This window comes from Salvelinus sp. IW2-2015, linkage group LG32 (assembly GCF_002910315.2).
Source record: "Salvelinus sp. IW2-2015 linkage group LG32, ASM291031v2, whole genome shotgun sequence".
Lineage (NCBI taxonomy): Eukaryota > Metazoa > Chordata > Actinopteri > Salmoniformes > Salmonidae > Salvelinus > Salvelinus sp. IW2-2015.
Genome location: NC_036871.1, coordinates 26,121,014 through 26,144,115, shown reverse-complemented (window position 1 = coordinate 26,144,115; position 23,102 = coordinate 26,121,014). Strand labels below are relative to the sequence as shown.

Sequence of the window (23,102 nt, the reverse complement as noted above, 5' to 3'; positions counted from 1 at the left end):
GTTCACCTTCACACTCCTGGGCCAAGACTACACTCAATCATATGACCTACTAAGAGATAAGCTCTCAGTAAGACTAAAGGTTGAGACCGAGTCTGCGCTCTCTCACATGGGTAGGTAGACCATTCCATAAAAATGATCTATAGGAGAAAGCCCTGCCTCCAGCGTTTTGCTTAGAAATTCTAGGGACAATTAGGAGGCCTGCGTCTTGTGACCGTAGCGTACGTGTAGGTATGTACGGCAGGACCAACTCGGAAGATAGTAGGAGCAAGCCCATGTAACGCTTTATAGTTAACAGTAAAACCTTGAAATCAGCCCTTGCCTTAACAGGAGCCAGTGTAGGGAAGCTAGCACGGAGTAATATGATCAAATTTCTTGTTCTAGTCAGGATTCTAGCAGCCGTATTTACACTAACTAAGTTATTTAGTGCTTTATCCGGGTAGCCGGAAAGTAGAGCATTGCAGTAGTCTAACCTAGAAGTAACAAATGCATGGATACATTTTTCTGCATCATTTTGGACAGATAATTTCAGATTTTTGCAATGTTACGTAGATGGAAAAAAGATGTCCTTGAAACAGTCTTGATATGTTCGTCAAAAGAGAAGATCAGGGTCAGAGTAACGCCGAGGTCCTTCACAGTTTATTTTGAGACGACTTTACAACCATCAAGATTAATTGTCAGATTTAACAGAATCTCTTTGTTTCTTGGGACCTAGAACAAGCATCTCTGTTTTGTCCGAGTTTAAAAGTGGAAAGTTTTCAGCCATCCACTTCTTATGTCTGAAACACAGGCTTCTACGAGGGCAATTTTGGGCTTCACCATTTTTCATGAAATGTACAGCTGTGTGTCATCCCATAGCAGTGAAAGTTAATTATGTTTTCGAATGACATCCCCAAGAGTAAAATATATAGTGAAAACAATAGTGGTCCTAAAACGGAACCTTGAAACACCGAAATGTACAGTTGATTTGTCAGAGGAACAAACCATTCACAGAGACAAACTGATATCTTTCCGACAGATAAGATTTAAACAGGCCAGAACTTGTTCGTGTAGACCAATTTGGTTTCCAGTCTCTCCAAAAGAATGTGGTGATCGATGGTAATCAAAGGCAGCACTAAGGTCTAGTAGCACGAGGACAGATGCAGAGCCTCAGTCTGACGCCATTAAAAGGTAATTTACCACCTTCACAAGTGCAGTCTCAGTGCTAGATGGGGTCTAAAACCAGACTAGAAGCATTTCGTATACATTGTTTGTCTTCAGGAAGGCAGTGAGTTGCTGCGCAACAGCTTTTTCTAAAATTTTTGAGAGAATGGAAGATCGATATAGGCCGATAGTTTTTTATATTTTCTGGTCAAGGTTTGGCTTTTTCAAGAAGAGGCTTATTACCACTTTAGTGAGTTCGGTACACACCGGTGGATAGAGACCTTTATTATGTTCAACAATAGGACACATGCCTCTCTACGCGCTCTTCTACGTGCTCTTCTACATGCTCTTCTACGCAAATTTCTACTGCTCTTCTACGTGCCTCTTCTACGTGCTCTTCTACATGCTCTTCTACGTGCTCTTCTACGCGCTCTTCTGCGTGCTCCTCTACATGCTCTCTACCAATGCTCTTCTACGCGCTCTCTATCTACATGCTCTTCTACGTGCTCTTCTATTGCTCTTCTACTTGCTCTCTTCTACGCGACTCTTCTACGTTGCTCTATCTACGCCTCTTCTACAGCGATCTTCACGTACGTCTTGTCTGCTCAGCTCTTCTACACGCTCTTCTACATACTCTTCTACGTGCTCTTCTACGTGCTCTTCTACGTGCACTTCTACGTGCTCTTCTCCGTGCTCTTCTACGCGCACCTCTACATGCTATTCTACGCGCTCTTCTACGCGCTCTTCTACGTGCTCTTCTACATGCTCTTCTACGCGCACTTCTACGCGCTCTTCTACACGCTCGTCTACGCGCTCTTCTACGTGCTCTTCTCCGCTCTTCTACGTGCTCTTCTACGCGCTCTTCTACATGCTCTTCTACGCGCACCTCTACGCGCTTTTCTACACACTCGTCTACGCGCTCTTCTACGCGCTCTTCCACGCACTTTTCCACGTGCTCTTCTACGYGCTCTTCTATGTGCTCTTCCACGTGCTCTTCTACGTGCTCTTATACATGCTCTTCTACACGCTCTTCTACCTACGGGTGAAACTATGACAATGCACAGCATTCTGACACAAATAACAAGGCACCAGAGATAAAAGAAGCCTCGCTACTTCAGTAGTATACATCTTGAATACGGTTCTCTACTTTAACCGCTTCTAATAGCTTGGCATCTGTTGGTGCATCTCTCGACTCGTCCAGCTCCTCTGTTCTAACTGCTTGGTTGACTGACTGATGTTGTATCTCCTGGGTTGGAGACCGATGTGAACTATCTGAGAGTAGTAGTGCTGCTGACCTAGGATCAGTTTTAACTTTAGGATAGTATTGAACAAAATCACATGAGCAGGGCGGACCTGATCCTAAATCAGAACTCTTACTCTGAGATGCTTTATAAATATGGTAGTACCAGTCACACTGCCAACTCCAATATCCATAAATCAATTCACATTACAGTGAGTCCATAAATTTTTAGTATATGGGCATGCTTGTTTATTTATCTTTCTATTGATTTCTAGATTAATTGGGCTACCATGCAGGAAATCAGTGTGTAAACAAAGTGACTCGCTAAAGAGCTTAGGCGGCCTAAAAATAGCAGCAGTTTTTCTTTCTAGAGTAATATTTGTTCTTCCTAACAAGCTGTGTATTAGTTATTGCCTGGGGGATTTCAGTCCAAAAATCCAATCTGGAGAAACAGCCAGGGAACTGGGATTATTAATCTGGGCCTGTTCTACATCAGTGTGTGCATTCCAGACCCCAAAGCAGCAGGCTATTTCCTATTGATAGAGGATAACATATTATTTTATGGAGTAAGTACTTTACCTGTGAGGACTTGTATGAGGACTTTACCTGTGAGGACTTGTATGAGGACTTTACCTGTGAGGACTTGTATGATGACTTTTGATGCGCTAATGAAGTGCTAATGATCAAAACGCAGTAGACCTAAAAGGCTCCAAGACTAATTCCCTCTGCCATACATTGTGTGTATGCGTGTATGTGTGTGTGTGTGTGTGTACTCTAGCTTAGGTTGGATCAATAGACAGGAGAATCCTCTTAATGCTGCTGATAGGTCAAGTCATCTAGAAGAGGCCAGTCACTGTGTGTGTGCTTGCCCATGTGCCCTGTCTCCTCCCTCCAGGGCTTTGCTCCACGTGCCCGATGCTGAACTGAAATACAGAGTGCAAGGTTGGTCTTACCCTGAACATGGGAGGCCACACACCCACCCCCTCGCACAGTCACACAGAGGCACACATAGAGAGGGATACAGAAAGAGGGAGAGAGAGAGAGAGAAACAGATAGAGGAAAAAGGAGGAATAACCTATAAATTGGTGTCTGATGGCAATAATAGAGGTAACACCTATGAGTCACRTATGGTTTATTTCTAGTGTAGATATATTGGGGACCTTGACTAGGGAGGCCGAGGGAAGATTGTGCAGGAAGTTATGCGATATAAGTGGATGAGGGTCAATAGTCATAAAGACTGGTTGTCATAGGGTCAGGTAAACAAATGTGACGTTCAGAACAACAACAAAAACAAGACACAGGTTTGTCAAGGTATGTGGAAAATAAGAAGAGCAATGTACACTGAACAGAAATATAAACGCAACATGTAAAGTGTTGGTCCCATATTTCATGAGCTGAAATAAAAGATCCCAGAAATCTTCCATACACACAAAAAGCTTATTTCTCTAAAATGTTGTGGACAAATTTGTTTACATCCCTGTTATTGTGCATTTCTCTTTTGCCAAGATATTCCATCCACCTGAGAAATGTGGCATATGAAGAAGCTGATTAAACAGCATGATCATTACCCAGGTGCACCTTGTGCTGGGGACAATAAAAGGCCAGTCTAAAATGTGCAGTTTTGTCACACAACACAATGCTACAAATGTCTCAAGTTTTGAATGAGCGTGCAATTGGCATGCTGACATGCTGCATGCCTCCAATGTCATTTTAGAGAATTTGGCAGGACGTCCAACCGGCCTCACAACCATGCCAGCCCAGGACCTCCACATCCGGCTTCTTTACATGCGGGATCGTCTGAGACCAGGCACCTGGATGAAACTGAGGTATTTCTGTCTGTAATAAAGCCCTTTTGTGTGGAAAAACTAGTTTTGATTGGCTGGGCCTGGCTCCCAACTGGGTGGACCTATGCCCTCCCAGGTCCACCCATGGCTGCGCCCCTGCCCAGTTATGTGAAGTCCATAGATTAGGGCCTAATTCACTGAATTCCTTATTTGAACTGTAACTCAGTAAAATCGTTGAAATTGTTGCATGTTGCGTTTATATTTTTGTTCAGTATATAAACAATGTAAAACATTAATATAATGTACCATATTAACATATTGTAACAAATGAACATGCATTTTTTTGCATTCAATAAAACCTGGTAGCACTTAATGCATCATGATAATACCTGGATATAATTCCAATGTATAGATTAAAATGGAAGAATATAGAATAGAGCCTGTTCAAGTCCTATACAACCCATCCATTCTATCAATTGAAGAAGAATGGCGCCAGAGGAGAAGCCTAACGTTTTACGGGCTCCTAACCAATTCTGCTATTTTGTGTGTTTTTTAACGTTGTTTGTAACTTATTTTGTAGATAATGTTTCTGCCACCGTCTCTTATGGCCAAAAATTGCTTCTGGACATCAGAACAGCGATTACTTACCTCGAACTGTACGAAGATTTTTCTTTAACGAGTCGTGGCTCTACAGGTTCCCGCGCCTCAGCAGAAGCGATCGGCCTGGTCCTCGGGACCGTCCCTCTGGTTGGTGTCCTGCGGTTGGAGTCGCGCGTCAGGGAGGGAGTACTGTCACGTCTACTCCTGCTCCTCTTCTCTGGCGCTCGTTGTCGCCAGTTTACTTATCATTACTCACACCTGCCACCGTCGTTACACGCACCTGCGCTTCATATGACTCACCTGGACTCCATCACCTTCTTGATTACCTCCCCTATATCTGTCACTCCGAATGGTCAATTCCCCAGGCGTTATTGATTCTGTTTCTGCGTTTCATGTCTGTACGCTATTCGTGTTACATTTATTATTAAATTCACTCCCTGTACTTGCTTTCCGACTACCAGGGTACACCGATACAAGGGACGCAGGTCTGGGTGCCTTGTGAGAATTTGTCGGCGAGCGGGTAACCCGCCTCTACCATCCGTCCTATTGGCCAACATGCAATCATTGGAGAATAAACTGGATGAACTCTGTTCAAGACGATCCTAACAACAGAACATTAAAAACTGTAATATCTTATGTTTCACAGAGTCGTGGCTGAATGACGACATGGATGATATACAGTTGGCTGGTTTTTCCATGCATCAGCAAGACAGAACAGCTGCGTCCGGTAAGACAAGGGGTGGCAGTCTGTGTCCATTTGTCAATAACAGCTGGTGCGCAAAATCAAATATTAAGGAAGTCTCAATGTTTAGATCGCCTGAGGTAGAGTATCTCATGAGAAGCTGTAGACCACATTATTTACCAAGAGAGTTTTCATCTAGATTTTTCGTATCTTTCTATTTACCACCACAAACCGATGCTGGCACTAAGAACGCACTCAACGAGCTGTATAAAGCCATACGCAAACAAGAAAATGCTCATCCAGAGGTGGCGTTCCTAGGGGCCAGGAACTTTAATGCAGGGAAACTTAAATCCATTTTTCCTCATTTCTACCAGCATGTTACAGAGGAAAAGAAACTCAAGGCCACCTTTACTCCACACAAGGAGACACATACAAAGCTCTCTCTCACCCTCCATTTGGCAAATCTGACCATAATTGTATCACCCTGATTCCTGCTTACAAGGAAAAACGAAAACAGGAAGTATCAGTCACTCGCTCAATACGGAAGTGGTGAGATGACGCAGATGCTAAGCTACAGGACTGTTTTTCTAGCACAGACTGGAATATGTTCCGGGACTCGTCCGATGGCATTGAGGAGTATACCACATCAGTCACCGGCTTCATCAAAAAGTGCATTGATGATGTTGACCCCACAGTGACCATACCCCAACCAGAAGCCTTTGATTACAGGCAACATCCGCACTGAGCTAAAAGGTAGAGCTGCCACTTTCAAGAACCCAGACGCTTATAAGAAATCCCGCTATGCCCTCAGATGAACCATCAAATAGGAAAAGCGTWAATACAGGACTAAGACACAACACTGGCTCCGACGTTCGTCGGATGTGGCAGAGCTTGCAAACTTTTACAGATGACAAAGGGAAGCCCAGCCGCGAGCTGCCCAGTGACACAAGCCAACCAGACGAGCTAAATTACTTCTACGCGCTCTTAGAGGCAAGCAACACTGAAGCATGCATGAGAGCACAAGCTGTTCCGGACGACTGTGTGATCACGCTCCTTGTAACCAATGTGAGTAAGACAGGTCAACATTCACTGGTAACATACAATATCTGCCCCGTTGTCTTAAAGGACCCATTAAAGGACTATGCCAGTTCTGGACTTACTAGATTTACACATCTAGTTTTTCTGTATCTATGTCAAGTAATGCAAGGGGAAAAAATGGCACAGCAGACATTTTGGGAGGGRGTGTGGATGACTACACACCATAGCTGTCATCTTTGTCAAGTAATATATGTCAAGTAATGCAAGGGAAAAATGGCACAGGAGCCATTTTGGGAGGGGGTGTGGATGACGGATTACCAGGACTTGTACTCTGACTGGCAAGTGTCTTCTCTTCTCTTCTCTGACATTTTCAACCTGTCCCTGGCCGAGTGTGTAATACCTGCATGTTTCAAGCAGACCACCATAGTCCCTGTGCCCAAGAACACCAAGGTAACCTGCCTAAATGACTACTGACCCGTAGCACTCACGTCTGTAGCCATGAAGTGCTTTGAAAGGGTGAAGTGAGCCATGACCAGCATCATCATCCCAGAAACCCTAGATCCACTCCAATTTGCATACCGCCCCAACAGATCCACAGATTATGCAATCTCTGTTGCATTCACCACTGCCCTTTCCCACCTGGACAAAATGAACACCTACATGAGAATGCTGTTCCTTGACTACAGCTCAGCGTTCAACACCATAGTGCCCTCAAAGCTCATCACTAAGGTAAGGACCCTGGGACTAAACACCTACCTCTGCAACTGGATCCTGGACTTCTTGACAGACCTCCCCCAGGTGGTAAGCGTAGGCAACAACACATCTGCCACACTGATCCTTAACACAGGGGCCCTTCAGTGGTGTGTGCTTAGTCCCCTCCTGTACTCCTTGTTCACCCATGACTGTGTGGCCAAGCAAGACTCCAACACCCTCATTAAGTTTGCAGACGACACAACGGTTGTAGGCCTGATCACCGACACCGATGAGACAGCCTATAGGGAGGAGGTCAGAGACCTGGCAGTGTGGTGCCAGGACAACAACCTCTCCCTCAACGTGATCAAGACGAAGAAGTTGATCATGGACTACAGGAAAAAGAGGGCCGAGCACGCACCCAATCTCATCGACAGGACTGTAGTGGAGCTAGKTCAGAGCTTCAAGTTCCTTGGTGACCACATCACCAACAAACTATCATGGTCCAAACACACCAAGACAGTCGTGAAGAGGGAATGACAATGCCTATTACCCCTCATGGGTCCTCAGATCCTCAAACAGTTCTACAGCTGCACCATCGAGAGCATCCTGACTGGTTGCGTCACCGCCTGGTATGGTAACTGCTCGGCCTCTGACCGCAAGGCGCTACAGAGGGCAGTGCGTACGGCCCAGTACATCACTGGGGCCAAGATTCCTGCCATCCAGGCCCTCTATACCAGGCGGTGTCGGAGGAAGGCCCTAAAAATTGCCAAAGACTCCAGCCACCCTAGTCATAGACTGTTTTCTCTGCTACCGGACRACAAGCGGTACCGGAGTGCTAAGTCTAGGTCCAAGACGCTTCTTAACAGCTTCTACCCCCAAGCCATAAGACTGATGAACAGCTAATCAAATGGCTACCCAGACTATTTGCATTGACCCCCCCTTTTTTTCACTGCTGCTACCTGAGGTTTATTATCTGTATCTATACATATTACCTCAACTACTTCGACTAACCTGTATCCCCGCATATTGACTCGGTACCGGTACCCCCTGTATATAGCCTTGTTATTGTTGTTTTATTGTTGCTCTTTTATTTAATACTTTAGTTGATTTAGTAAATCTTTTTCTTAACTCTACGGTATTGTTGGTTGTAAGGGCTTGTAAGTAAGCATTTCACGGTAAGGTCTACACTTGTTGTATTCGGCACATGTGACAAATAAAATTTGATTTGAATCAATTGACATGTCGGTTTCTGTCATGTCCTATGCTCTGCTTTTATCCTGTGAGTGTCCAGACTGGGTTCTGAGGTAGGCCAGGGTTTGTGGCCATGATCAATAATTAGGTGGCCGCTAGCCTTGATCCTAATTATCCTAGCTTTGGAGGAGATTAGCCTGCACCTGAGCCCCATTCTCAGCCTGTCTTAAAAACAACTCCCTCCCAATCAGCCTAGCCTCACTACCCAGAACCTCTAGCATCAGCCCAATAAAGGGAAATACAGGTGGGGACAAGACACCTTAGTTTATCAGTTTACTCACCAGATCTCTCTCTCTCGCCCTCTTGCTCTGTTTCTCTCTTTCTCACTCCCCCTTCTCTTCCATAGCGACTTTGTGGATTAGTAATGAACCTGTGTTATTGTTGCCCAATACTGTAAACACAGGCAGTTCATAGAACGGCTAGAGAAGGGAGATGGAGGAGATTACTATGAGCAGCAGCACATGTGTGTGTGTGTGTGGTGTGTGTCTGTGGTGTGTGTGTGTGTGTGTGTGGTGTGTGTGTGTGTGTGTGTGTGTGTGTGTGTGTGTGTGTGTGTGTGTGTGTGTGTGTGTGTGTGTGTGTGCGTGTGAGCCTACCCTAGAGTGGGGGATGTTTTTAGAGTGTGACAGGCAGCTCAGACAACAGGTTGTTCTAAAAATAAACATTTCTAAGGAGTTCCTCATGTATGTCTCTATCCAGGGGCCAATCTCAACTGCTAAACTGATACCAGAAACAGCCAGGTAAATCGTCTGTTAACGCACCACAACACTCTTAGTTTATTTTCACTGCCATCTGTTTGTTCTCTTCGTCATCATCCATTTTTACATCCATCTATAGAACGCATGGGGATTGAAGTTCAGAGTATGTTTTTATTTATGGAGGTTGTGGCATTAAATCCATGAAGGCCATTGATGCAATATTCATCATGTGTATACCAGATATTTAAACAGCAGATTAATCAGATACTGTTCGCCCAACTTAGACTGTCTGCCTGTCTGTATGTCTGTCTGTCGTCCTGTCCGTCTATCTGTGTCAGTAATAATGAAACTCTTACATGAGGATGTACAGTAGCTACTACCGAGCAGCAATGTGGTCAAGACATGTAAGACAGAATGTCAGGCTCATAATAATGTGTGGTCTACATCCTGAGTCCCACATCYTTGTGCTCCTTTAGGCCAGCTAGGTGTTGAAATGTCACTGATGAAAAGCGGTGCCAAGCCCAGGCCCTTTGGGGAAGGAGCCCAGAGGCTGTCTGAGGTCTGTGCAGTTGACAGATGCACACTCTAGCTCTGTCCCAAATGACACCCTATTCTCTATGTAGTGCACCACTGTTGACCATATCTATGGTCAAAAGTAGCGTACTATAGGGAATTTGGGGCACATCCTTGGCCTCTCATTGTCATGCTGAGGAGTTGGTGATCCCTAGATGTGAACCAGAAATAAGTCATCATATGGTGTGTGATTGTTTGAATAACGGTTGTGATTTACTGTATACCAGGGTTGGGGTCAATGCCATTTCAGTACAGTCAGTTAAGGAACTGAATTGAAATTCCAATGTTACACAAACCCTAACCTGGATATACGTACAGTATCAGCTATCAACTTTTCTCAATTTTTCTTGTCTCTTTTCTTCCTTCCACCACAACATCAACATCCTGTGCATCGTCGCTCTGTTTGCATGTTATGGCATAATCACTTATTCAGATCGAGTTACATCATTGGAAGCCAACGATGCAGACAACTAAAGAGAGTGTCTGTCTGGGTGAAATAGTTGAGTGTTCTGCTTTACATAGGTAGGCCATCTTTCAGCTATCACACGCCAACCTCTCCCTGGCACAGATGGGTCATGGCGTGTGTGTGTGTGTGTGTGGCCGTCATTTTGCCTCTGATGGATGACTAATCTTCTCCTGGTAATGACTGAGGAGGAGCTACCTTCTGAATGCCAAGCAGCTGGATAGGAAGAGATGAGGAGAGAGTTGGGGGGGGAGAGTGACAGTCAGGGAGAGAAGGAGAGGGTGAGTGAGAGGAGAGGGAGAGAAAGAGGGAGAGAGAGAAAGAGAAAGAGAGAAGGAATGAGATGGAGAGGGAGACAGAGAGTGGCTACAACACCATGAAGCCCCAACGAATGTTAAAGATGAGACACGTGTTTCTGAATTCCCTTGCTGTGTCTGATTCAGACTGATAGTATCTAGATCTCCTGTGTAATAACCTGTGTACAACATGAGCTTTCGTGTTTCATTGCTTTTGACCATGAAATACAATACACACATACAAGAGTGCAATATGAAGAGGGGGCTGCTTGAAGGAAATTATTCTCTTCACTCAGCTAGCTCAATGCAGTAACCGGATATTGTAATCATAATTATACTGTATTCACACTCTCACTAAGACATAAATAATATATACAGTACCAGACAAAAGTTTGGACACACTGACTCACTCAAGGGTTTTTCTTTATTTTTTACTATTTTCTACATTGTAAAATAATAGTGAAGACATCAAAACTATGAAATAACACATATGGAATCATGTAGTAACCAAAAAAGTGTTTAAAAAATGAGAATATATTTAATATTTTAGATTCTTCAAAGTAGTCACTCTTTGCCTTGATGACAGCTTTGCACACTCTTGGCATTCTCTCAACCAAATTTGTGAGGAAGTCAGCTAGAATGTATTTCAATTAACAGCTGTGCCTTGTTAAAAGTTAATTTGTGGAATTTCTTTCCTTCTTAATGCGTTTGAGCAAATCAGTTGTGTTTTGACAAGGTAGGGGTGGTATACAGAAGATAGCCCTATTTGGTAAAAGACCAAGTCCATATTATGACAAGAACAGCTAAAATAAGCAAAGAGAAACGACAGTCCATCATTACTTTAAGCAATGAAGGTCAGTCAATGCGGAAAATTCTTCAAGTGAAGTTGCAAAAACCATCAAGTGCTATGATGAAACTGGCTCTCATGAGGACCGCCACAGGGTTCAAGTAACAGGCACATCTCAATATCAGCTGTTCAGAGAAGACTGCGTAAATCAGGCCTTCATGGTCGAATTGCTGCAAAGAAACCACTACTAAAGGACACCAATAAGAAGAAGAGACTTGCATGGGCCAAGAAACACGAGCAATGGACATTAGACCGGTGGAAATCTGTCCTTTGGTCTGATGAGTCCAAATTTGAGATTTTTGGTTCCAACCGCCATGTCTTTGTGAGAAGCAGAGTAGGTGAACGGATGATCTCTGCATGTGTGGTTCCCACTGTGATGCATGGAGGAGGAGGTGTGATGGTGTGGGGGTGCTTTGCTGGTGACACTGCCAGTGAATTATTTAGAATTCAAGACACACTTAACCAGCATGGCTACCACAGCATTCTGCAGCGATACTACATCCCATCTAGTTTGCGCAAAGTGGGACTATCATTTCTTTTTCAACAGGATAATGAACCAACACACCTCCAGGCTGTGTAAGGGCTATTTGACCAAGAAGGAGAGTGATGCAGTGCTGCATCAGTTGACCTGGCCTCCACAATCACCCGACCTCAACCAAATTGACACTTTTTTGGTTACTACATGATTCCATATGTGTTATTTCATAGTTTTGATGTCTTCACTATTATTCTACAATGTAGAAAAAACCTTGAATGAGCAGGTGTGTCAACTTTTGACAGGTACTGTATGTTCACAGATGTGTCCAATATAGGAGTTATTCATGTGGAATCACATTGTATCTTATGGATTTTCTGTGTATTCAATGATTAGGACCTAAAGATAGGAAGACATTGTAGTTTACCAGAGAGAGAAGAGGGGAACTGTGGGTTCGGTCTAAAGTGAGCTCTGCAATACTGGGTCTTTTTTTGTTCAAGACAGGAGAGCGACGAAGACGGAGAATGACAAAGCGATATTTAGGATTTATCCTTCTCTCATGCTTTTGTTTTTTTTGTGTTCATTCTGCCTCTCCAGATCTCACAAGCTGCTCTCCTACACATGACAACTTCACTTTAAACTTTAAAAAGATGACTTAGACATGAAAGAAAATGCTCTCCCTCTCTCCCTCCTTCGTTCTTTCAAACAAACACACAGGCCTAGAGATACGCATACATGCACATAAACAAACGCACGCACGCACGCAGACATACACACAGAACACACACACAAACACATACACACACACGCAATACGCACAAGGATTCACACATCCATGAGTACTGTGATGATTCTTGATATCTTCCAAACAACTCTCTTCACCTGGCAGAGGTGATATAACTGTCTATATAAAAATACACAGGTGGCCTCCTCCCTTGTGCATTGCTATTTTTACAGCTGCTCACAGATATGCGAATGTGCTACTGTTTCTCTAATTGGGGAATGCACAAAGTCTATTAATGGATCAAAATGGATATCATTTTATAGTGCAATATATAACAGTTATACAGCAATTATGTTATTCATATGCCTGTTAGCTGATACATGTTATACACAGACATTAATTGTGTTCTGTGCACAGGCCCCGAAGTGCCATATCTGTTTTCATTTGTATACATAAAACCCAGTAGTCTACTTTAGTTTGTGCAAATTAATTGTTCTAAGATATAATCGACATACTTCTTCTGACTTAAACCTACAGTAAATAGGCTACAGTATAGCTCACTGAGCCCCGAGAAAGATAGTTATTTGCTCTGTGTGGGGACTGTAGTGCCAGCTACCTCTCAAATCTCTGTTTTGTGTTGGAGATCTGTTGAGTTACTAATACGTGTCTTATCTCCACTTCATAATGCGCAGGCGTGATCCAATCTAAGCCTAGCGAAAAGCTGTTAGATTCAGAACTCGACCGTCGTGTGCTCGAGTCTGTTTCCACACTGTATTCCTCGCCGGAGTGAAACAAAAGCCGCCGAGAGCCTACTTTTTTAGAGTCTTCCTCAAGGGGAGAAAATGCTTGCACGTTTCCTTGGTGACTGATCTCCACGAACAACAGATTTCAACCTGTGGATACTGCGTGGCGTGCGCCAGTTTCCAGCCATAGGGATCCGGGACGCTCTCCCCTCTAGCCGGCTGGGTGCTTGATTTTCCCGGCGTCGGTCTGTGGCGCGCTGTGTGGTCCAGTGTCTCGTTTATGAATGGCCCTGACATGGAGGAAATTCCGTTTCAGAAAGTCAAAACCCGGCGGAAGAAAAGCCACTGTCCACCCGGCGTCCCTCTGACTACCATTGCATGCGAGGACGAGTTCGACTGTAAGGAGCTGGAGTCTCTGTTCCAGAACTACAACCTAAAGCTGGAGCAGACGTCCACTCTCAAAGCCCTGGCGGTGCTCATCATCATGGCATCGACGCTGGCCGTGGTGGAGTTGCTTTCCGGGCCCAATCTGACCATCTCCAAGGGGTCCCATCCTGTCCACTGTATCGTCTTCGTATCCCTCTTCATTGTCACCAACGTCAAATACCTACAGGTGACCCAGCTCCAGCAGATCGTCAACCTGACCTTGCTCTTCGCCTTCACCTTCTCGTTCCTCTGCTGTCCCTTCTCTCTCGGAGCCGTCGGGCTGGAGCCCCCGACCAACCCGGAGCAGGGCATGTGGCAGCTCATGCTGGTTACATTCGTCGCCTACTCGCTCCTGCCCGTGCGGACTCTGTTAGCAGTAGTGTTTGGAATAATGATTGCCTTCTCTCATATAATTGTGACAGCGACCTCGGTGACAGTCAAGACGCAGAAATTATGGAGAACGGTAAGTGGGTGCATACTAATTTGTATGTGTGTATACATAGTTAACCACTAGGCTGTTCAAGGCATGGGTAACGGCTTTTATGAAGAACCGATAAGGGATAACATCGGCGAGAGGAAGCAATGAGTAGGCCTATGTCAATATGAAGTTCAGCACCGTCACACTGGACAGCGACCGGCAGCTTTTCATACGTTTACATTTCAGTCATTTAGCAGACGCTCTTATCTAGAGCGATTTACAGTAGTGAGGGCATACATTTTCATACTGGTCCCCTGTGGGAATCGAACCCACAACCCTGGCGTTGCCATGCTCTACCAAGTGAGCCACACCGTACTACAATGTCTCGCTTGTGGACCTACAAAGTTAAATTCTTAAATTAAATATGTTTTAGGTTTCTATATGTAATGGTTTAGATTCATGTAGAACTGTGAACTCAAGCCATGCATTTTTTTTATAACGAGCGTGTGCTGGATGTAGGCTTACAGTAGCTGGTAGAAAGTGCAAGGCTCTACAGTAGCTTGTTTAAAGTGCAAGGCTCTACAGTAGCTTGTAGAAAGTGCAAGGCTCTACAGTAGCTTGTAGAAAGTGCAAGGCTGTGCGAGATGATGAACGGAGAGGTGCTCAGAAGCTCAATCTAAACTCGGACTTCAATGACGTGCAGCGGATTTTGATACCCCTCTGCTCTCCTGTCTGTAGTGGTTATCTCACGAAGCAGGTTTGAGGAGTTAACGAGGTAACTTTGGTCAACTCTGAGTTCAATTCGGGATAACTGGCCATACGAAAGTGTGTCACCTTTTAACAGGTACATTTCTATGGCAAAGAGTCCTTCAAAACTAACCTGCTCCGGGGCAGGTCAACTCACGGCTATCTTCACTTACCATGAATGAAATGACAGCCACGAGTTGAGGACCAATGAAATCAGATTCCCTCCCTCTTGCAAAGATTGCGTCATCACCCCCTTCATTTGAGAGATGACTGATTACATATTTTATTAATTAACGCTTGTTTGTGTGTTAAAAAAATAGTAATGTTAAAATATATCACATTATATGGAAAGCCGTTTTAACATATATTTATATAATTTTTATATTAATAATTAATCTATTTTTATATAACTAATTAATTTGTTTATATCAATAATCATATATTAATGACCTTCATAGGGGCTGAATTCTATTTGCATGCTCCTACATTCAGTCGCTTGTGAAAGTCTACACACCCCTTGCAGTCTTCACATTTTGCTGCTATAAAAATGTATCAAAAAATGGATTACATTTTATTATTTTCCTATAGATCTACACAGCGTACTGCTCTTTTTAAAAATGTTGAACCTTTTTTCAAAATAATAAAAAAAGTAAGAAATGAAAATGTGTTGATTGCATGTATTGATTGAGTATGTCTTCACACCCCAGCGTTAATACTTGGTGGAATAACTTTTGGCCGCCATTACAGCTGGGAATCATTTGGAATAAGATTCTACTAGCCTTGCACAACTCCAAGGGCAACATAACCATTGTTTTTGTCAAAATTACTCAAGCGCAGTAAATTTGTTTGGGAATCATTGCCAGACAACAATATTCAATTCTTGTCACTGATTTTCAAGCAGATTTAGATCAGGACTGAGACTACTAGACCATCCAGGAACACTCAGCACCTCTTGGAAAGCCGTTCTGCTGTGTCTTTCGAATTAGAATTAGTTTAATTGTTTCGCTGAAAATAAAACTATGGCAGGGTAGGTTTTCAGAAGACTATGGCAGGTTTTCCTCTTAATGTTTTACTTGTCCTTTGCTCCTTTCAAATTCATTTTGATCCTAACATACAGTACTCCCCAGCCCCTGCCGGTAACAAGCATATTCGTCTCATTCAAAATCATTCACACTTGTAATGGCTGCCAATGGTGCTTCCACGAAGTTCTCCTATACGCTTCATGCTGTATAGGGGACTACACCTGCAGGCATCCCAACAACTACATAGTTGAGTTCTTGGACGACACTGCTGTCCTCGGGCTCTTAAACAAAGGCTTTGACACCACTGGCTACAGGGCAGAGATTGAAGGATTCGTCAGCTGGTCTGATGAACATCACCTACAACTGAATGTGAAAAAAAACAGAGGAGATGATCCTTGACCCTAAGTCCATTGGGGACCACAGCCCCATAGTGGTAAACAGAGAGCACATTGAGAAGGTGAACTCATAGTACCTGGGAGTCCACATTGACAGTGGGCTGTGCTGGCGCATCCGTGTGGAGAGTGTGCTCACGCAGCCAACAGCACTTGCACTTGTCGACACAGGGTCTATTGAGTCAACCAGAAGATCATGCTCCTCTTTTATAGATCCACAATTGAGTCAATCCTACTCTACGGCATTGTTACATGATTTGGTAACCTGACAGTGCAGCTCAAAGCCCACATTTTGAGACTGACCAAGACAGAAAGGAAGATTATAGGCATGACACTTCCCTCCTCTCTCCAGGACATTTTTTGATGAGACCATCATCAGAAATGTCATATGGGACTCCACTCACGCACGCCGGCTAAACATTATATAATATAAACATTAGTTTGTACCCCTGTCAATAAAACTGCTTAACAGCAGGGCAGACATAGAGACTGTAGCCTGACCTGTAGGCATTCATCATGTGTTATCACGCTTGCTAAATAAATGCCGGCGGAAAGTGGAGAGCGAGCCTCCAGCTTTGTTTGTTGTGCCCGGCACGTGTCGACCTGCCCGGCACGTGTGACCTTTCTGTGAATCTGATTGGTCAAGACACGCACAGAGCCTGCAGCAGCACTCCGATGTGAAGGACAGAGAAATTGTGCACCGGTTGACAAATCATGAGGCAAATCAGTAAAAAGAAAAGCACTTTGCTCCTCTTTTTAACGCTTTGCATCGATAGATTTTATTAAATTCAATTAAAAATGGTGTGCCATAGTTAATACTTGGTGGAAACATCATTGGTGAATCATTTTGAATAAGACTAATATTGTGGTGGCAGCATCATGTTATGGGTATGCTTGTTTCCGGCAGGGGCTGAGTATGTTAGCATCAAAATACATTTGACAGATAAAAAGTTAGAGGAAAATCTGCAATAGTCTGCTGAAAAACTAACCTTGCCATAGTTTTATTTTTCAGCAGAACAGTTACACAAATTCTAATGCCAAAGATGCCTAAGGCTTTCCAAGAGGTGTTGAGTGTTACTGAATGGTCTAGTAGTCTGTCAATGAATCCCAACCAAATTTACTGAGCTTGAGTCATTTTGACAAAAATAATGGATATGATGCCCTAAGAGTTGTGCAAGGTTAGTAGAATCTTATTCAAAATTAATCACAGCTGTAATGGTTGCCAAAGGTGCTCCACCAAGTATTAACTAATGGGCTGTGAAGACATACTCAATCAATACATTGAAAACATATTTTATCATGAATTTGGAAAATTTTCCAAAATGTTCTTACAATTTTTAAAAAGAGGAGTAATTTGTGTAGATCTATAGGAAAATGATCAAATGTAGTAATCTAATTTTAGATGTAATTTTAAGGCAGCAAAATGTGAAGACTGTGCAAGGGGTGTGTAGACTTTCACTAGCAACAGTATGTAGGAGCATGCAAATGCAATCCCGCTCTCATGAATGTCATTATCATATAATTATTGATATATATAATATAATCATCAATAAAAAAAATGAATTATTGATATCAAGAATTCTAATGATTGATAAAAAAATCAATCAATCAATATGTCAAAACCACTTTCCATCTGCACAAATAAAAATGTGCCACTGACTCACATGGATTGATGTTTCAACATTGTCTCAATGAAGCGTTTGGCGTTCGACTAGCCATGTGCGACATGCATGCTCAGTTTCAAGCCTGCTAGTGGTAGCGGCAGGCGAATGAGCAGTATCCACCAGAGCGTATAGAGCTGTGTCTGTCTCACACCATTGACTTCAAAATAGCCTGTGTGACTGATATGACTTGGGTCTATGGTATGAATTTCAATATCACACAAGACGTGGGAATAGGGATCATCTATGAAAACACACTCCCGTTCAAATGTACCATTCCCCATTTATATATTGCAACTGCCTGTCAATTATGTCAATTATGAAAACACAGAGCACATTATCTGAAAATGGAAAGCCTCTTCACTTATTATACTTGTTCTGAAGCACATCCGAGATTTACTAGAATCTCACCTTTGAGATCAAGTGATCAGCTGCCATGTCTGATAGAAAATCAAGCTATTATGAGAGTGTATGTCTAATAATATGACCCAACCTCATATCATCCTACACCGCCAACACAGAGTGAAACAAAACAAACAGGACCACAGAGAGAGGAGACAGACAGTGTTCAGACAGGGTTCACATATGCCTCTGTTTCATAGGGAATATCTGGTCCACTTAGGCCTCAGAGGATGAGGGTAAAACATCCTTGATGCAGAACCAAAGTAGGCCAAGGTTGAGAATCTGAACCAGATACCAGACAACCAGACAGTTAAATAAAGGGCATTGCAAAGCTAGATAAGTTATTTCAGGACAGAAATACCTAAAATGTCTTGACAATCTCAACACGTTCTCTCTCTCTTTCTCTCTCTCTCTCTCTCACACACACTCTCTCTCTCTCTCTCTGGATAGGTTTAGCTCTATCAAATCAGCTCTAGTTCTTCTCCTTACAGGTTAAGGTTATGTGTGTTTTTTGGTTTTTAGCATGTGGCCTATAATATCTAACGCCTGTAGCCTATACTGTATGTGGACCAGGAAGACAGTGTGTGATGGACAGTGCTAGCAGAAGCAGAGTGCAGCCTGGGGAGGGAAAGCTAATCCCTTAATCCTGAAGATGAGCTCAGCGGTGTAACCGTACAGGACCTATAGACCACCTTCTCTTCAGAAACTCAGTGTGTCTATGTGTGGTGTAAACAAGCCAACAATAGCCATGCCTCGCCTCAGTCAGAGAGAGAAGGACTTGGGCTAGACTCTTTCTTTTCCCTCTCCTGATTAGTCACTGCAGCTTTTATTTTGCTGACTTCTGTTATAAGAGTCCACCAACACACTGGCGGATATTCGAGGGTTGTCGTCTGTATGGCAGTCTTGTGAGACCATGGATTTCTTGTGCCTTGGGGGTCAGGTCAGATCCCTGTTTATAAAAGTTGGTAGCCAGGTTGACAGTATCAAGCTTGCCCTCATCAAATACAATCACAAACCCTACAGTACAGTACTGTGTAACTAATCATCCCATTGGCTGCTGTTGCCTGTATTGTGTTTTTTAAATGCTTGTTCTCGACACCAGTCATCACACTCTGTCAATGACCTATATTACAGTAGACTTTGTAAACACCAGTGACCAATCCCCAATCAGGGTCTGTGGAATAAATTAGTCCATGTTGAGTATTGCTCCTGGTGAGGAAGGCTGGCTGAGGTTATACAGAGTTTTAATGGACTAGTGTGTGTGTGTGTGTGTGTGTGTGTGTGTGTGTGTGTGTGTGTGTGTGTGTGTGTTGTGTGTGTGGTGTGTGTGTGTGTGTGTGTGTGTGTGTGTGTGTGTGTGTGTGTGTGTGTGTGTGTGTATTGTGTATGTTGCTTCTGTGTGCAGGCCTTGTTTTGTTGTTGTAAAGGTCACACTGTGCCAGGACCAGTCATGCCCAGCCACATGGAAAACACTCACTGTTCCAGCCTCTGTTGTTCTGTTGTTTCTCTCCTACATGTCCTATGCTCGGCTGGAAGCACAGCTGACACACACACACACACACACACACACACACACACACACACACACACACACACACACACACACACACACACACACACACACACAACAACACACACACACTGATTGATTGTTTCCAAATGTGTAATGACACAAGACAAAGCAAATACGTTATTTTTGGCTTCAAAATAATGTTTGTGAATGTACAGTACAGCTGTTCTCTCTTCCTATATCTATACAGTGCATCAGTCTGTCAGTGTGCTATGTGTTTAGGCCAGATGGTTTCTGATACCTCAGCTTCACCTGGCCCATGCGTTAAAGGGGCCATCTGCAGTTCAAACAATAACAAAGCGGACAACCCACCACTGAGGGATGGGACTGGGGAATTGTACTACTCTACAATTCATTGACAGAGCTATGGATACATGGACTGACCATCCATGATAGTTTTAGTCATGTTTTGAGGCTATACAGTGCTTGTTTTCAATTACATTGTTTTCAAACAAAAGAGGTAAAACAAGCTTATATTTGGGGTTCTGATGGGATAAGACAATTGAACAAAAAATGTTTAAGTTATGTTCTTTAAAAATCTATGGATATACAGTATATGTGAATTTAAAAGTCCAAAACTGGATGTAGCAATCACAGATTTCCCCTTTAAAGATATAACGCAGGTAACTATCAAAATGAAGGAACCACCAACATAAAGCGTCTTAATAGGACATTGGACCACCACGAGCCGGCAGAGCCACCAGAACAGCTTCAATGCTCCTTGGCAGAGATTCTACAAGTGTCTGGAACTCTATGGGAGGAATGTGACACCATTCTTCCATGAGAAAATCCATAATTTGGTGTTTTGTTGATGGTGGTGGAAAACGCTGTCTCAGGCACCGCCCCAGAATCTCCCATAAATGTTCAATTGGGTTGAGATCTGGTGACTGAGACTGCCGTGGCATATTATTTAAATAGTTTTCATGCTCATCAAAGCGTTCAATGACCACTCGTGCCCTGCGGATGGGGGAATTGTCATCCTATGGGGGCATAGCCATGTTAGCTAGCTACCTGTCAAAGTATAGTTTCACTATCACCATACTGTATGTACTTTGCACAATTATCAGACAGTCAATACATGTATTTGCTATTTAAGACAGTCTTGCCTTGAGAACATAGTCCTGTGTAGTTCAGTTGGTGAGAGCGTGGCACTAGCAACTTTAAGGTCATACGTTCAATTTCTGCAGGGATCCTATGTCACTTTGGATAAAAGCATATGCTAAGTGGTATAATGTTGTGTTGTTTGTTGTTTGTGCTTGTAGCTGGTGGCCAACACAGTGCTGTTTACCAGTGTGAACCTGTCTGGATTGTTTGTGCGCATCCTGACTGAGCGAGCCCAAAGGAAGGCTTTCCTACAGGCACGCAACTGCATCGAGGAGAGGCTACGCATGGAGGACGAGAATGAGAAACAGGTACAAACACACATGCACGCACGCACACACACACACACATTAACAGAAGGCATAAGGTTAAAATCACGTGTATGATGTCTCATTTATGCATGGCTCCTTTCTTCCCCCCATTTTTCTTTTTTTATCACACTTGGTGACTCATTCACACACTTTTTCAATTCTGTTTGATACACCACCTTTTTGTCTCTCACTTTTCTTATCTGCACCAGCACCAACACTCTCTCCTCTCCTATTCTCAAGTCTGATACAGTATAACTCTCTTTCCTTCTCGTCACTCTGTCTTTTGCTTTCTTTCTTTCTTTCTCTCTCTCTCTCGTTCTCACCCACACACACAGGAGCGCCTTCTGATGAGTTTGTTGCCAAGGAACGTGGCAATGGAGATGAAAGAAGATTTCCTGAAGCCTCCTGAAAGGATCTTCCACAAGATCTACATCCAACGCCATGACAACGTCAGGTAGGACACCCACCCAATCTCCGAACTCCCAACCCAGCGTCAGGGTGATAAACTTGGCATTGGTTCATTTAAAACAACTCAAAACTCCCCACACATATTGCCTACACCCTCTTTGACTCATTTAGCCATGAATTAACAGACTGAGACATTTTCTCCTCTTAGTCATTTTCAGCTAAAAGCAGAAGTATAAATACTGTCTGGTTGTGTTATAATATTTCCACAAAAGGAAACCAAACATGCGCTGTGGATGTAGCTAAACTCAGAGATGGAGAGAAAGTAACACAATCTAACATTACGGCAGAGTGCTTTGTCCCAGAAAGACCCTGCATCCAAATCCATCGTTACTGCAGAATGACGATTGATTGTAATATTCATTCCTTGCTGTGTTTTTTTATCACTGTGAAATATACCCCCTATCCAACTCAAGGTCACTTGCATAATATTATATTGCGTTTCTAAATAGAGTAGTTCTATCATCCATTCAGTGCCTTGCTTAAGGCTACACTGTCCCTCACAGGATTAGAACCGGCAAGTTTTGGTTCCGTGGGCAAAAATCGAAACAGTTTTTCACAATAATAAACTAACGACGTGAGTTGTAGTGAACCTCTCCTCCAACCTCAACTCACGCCAAGGTCAGGATGCCGCCATGTTTTGGCCGGACCGAGGGCACTATCCCATGGCCCATGGGTGAACATGACAACTTCTGGGAGCGTCACATCTTATTGGGTCCCTGGGGAAGAAAATGGCCTGGGGAGTCATAGTTCCTCTAGGTTCCAGTGAAAGGTGGATTAAGCAACGCTCAGTGAGCAGTAGACTCCTCCGGCTCTTAATAAGTAATATCCTGCCTTGGCTGCCAAACCAAGCCCCCTACTGGCTGAGCTCAAATTCTCACGTTCCGTGTCCTCTACAATAGAGCTTTAAGCTCCAGTTATAAGAGCATCATATTACCTGCTCACGCTGTCTCCTCTAGATTAGAGCTTTAAGCTCCAGTTAAAAGAACCTCATACCACTAGCAATCCACTATACCATTACCAGTGGATTTATAGACACATGTATGAGTTGGGATGCTGTTGGGTTTGCTAGAGGGTTTGCTATTGTAATGGTTATGTTGGCATTGAGCAGAGCTTCTTGTGAGCAGACAGAGAGGAATTGTGTCTCAGTCAGTGGTGGGTGTCAGTTTTTGCCAAATGGCATTAGCTTGCACAGAATGTTACCGACCAACACACTGGTTTCGCTGGAGGGGGACCAGCGATTTATTTAGTGGGTTCACTGAGTGCTTCTTCATGGACTTCAGTATCTCTTCCACTTCCAGAGGGCTTTTTTGGAGTCCGTTCCTCCCTCTCTCTCTTTC

The 23,102-nt window shown here is 43.5% G+C and overlaps 1 pseudogene; it reads left to right on the top strand.

The window, feature by feature from the left end:
• The first annotated feature begins 13,156 nt into the window (after window positions 1–13,156).
• The window catches only part of LOC111957023 (adenylate cyclase type 1-like), a 52,796-nt pseudogene continuing 42,850 nt past the window's right edge, over window positions 13,157–23,102 (top strand).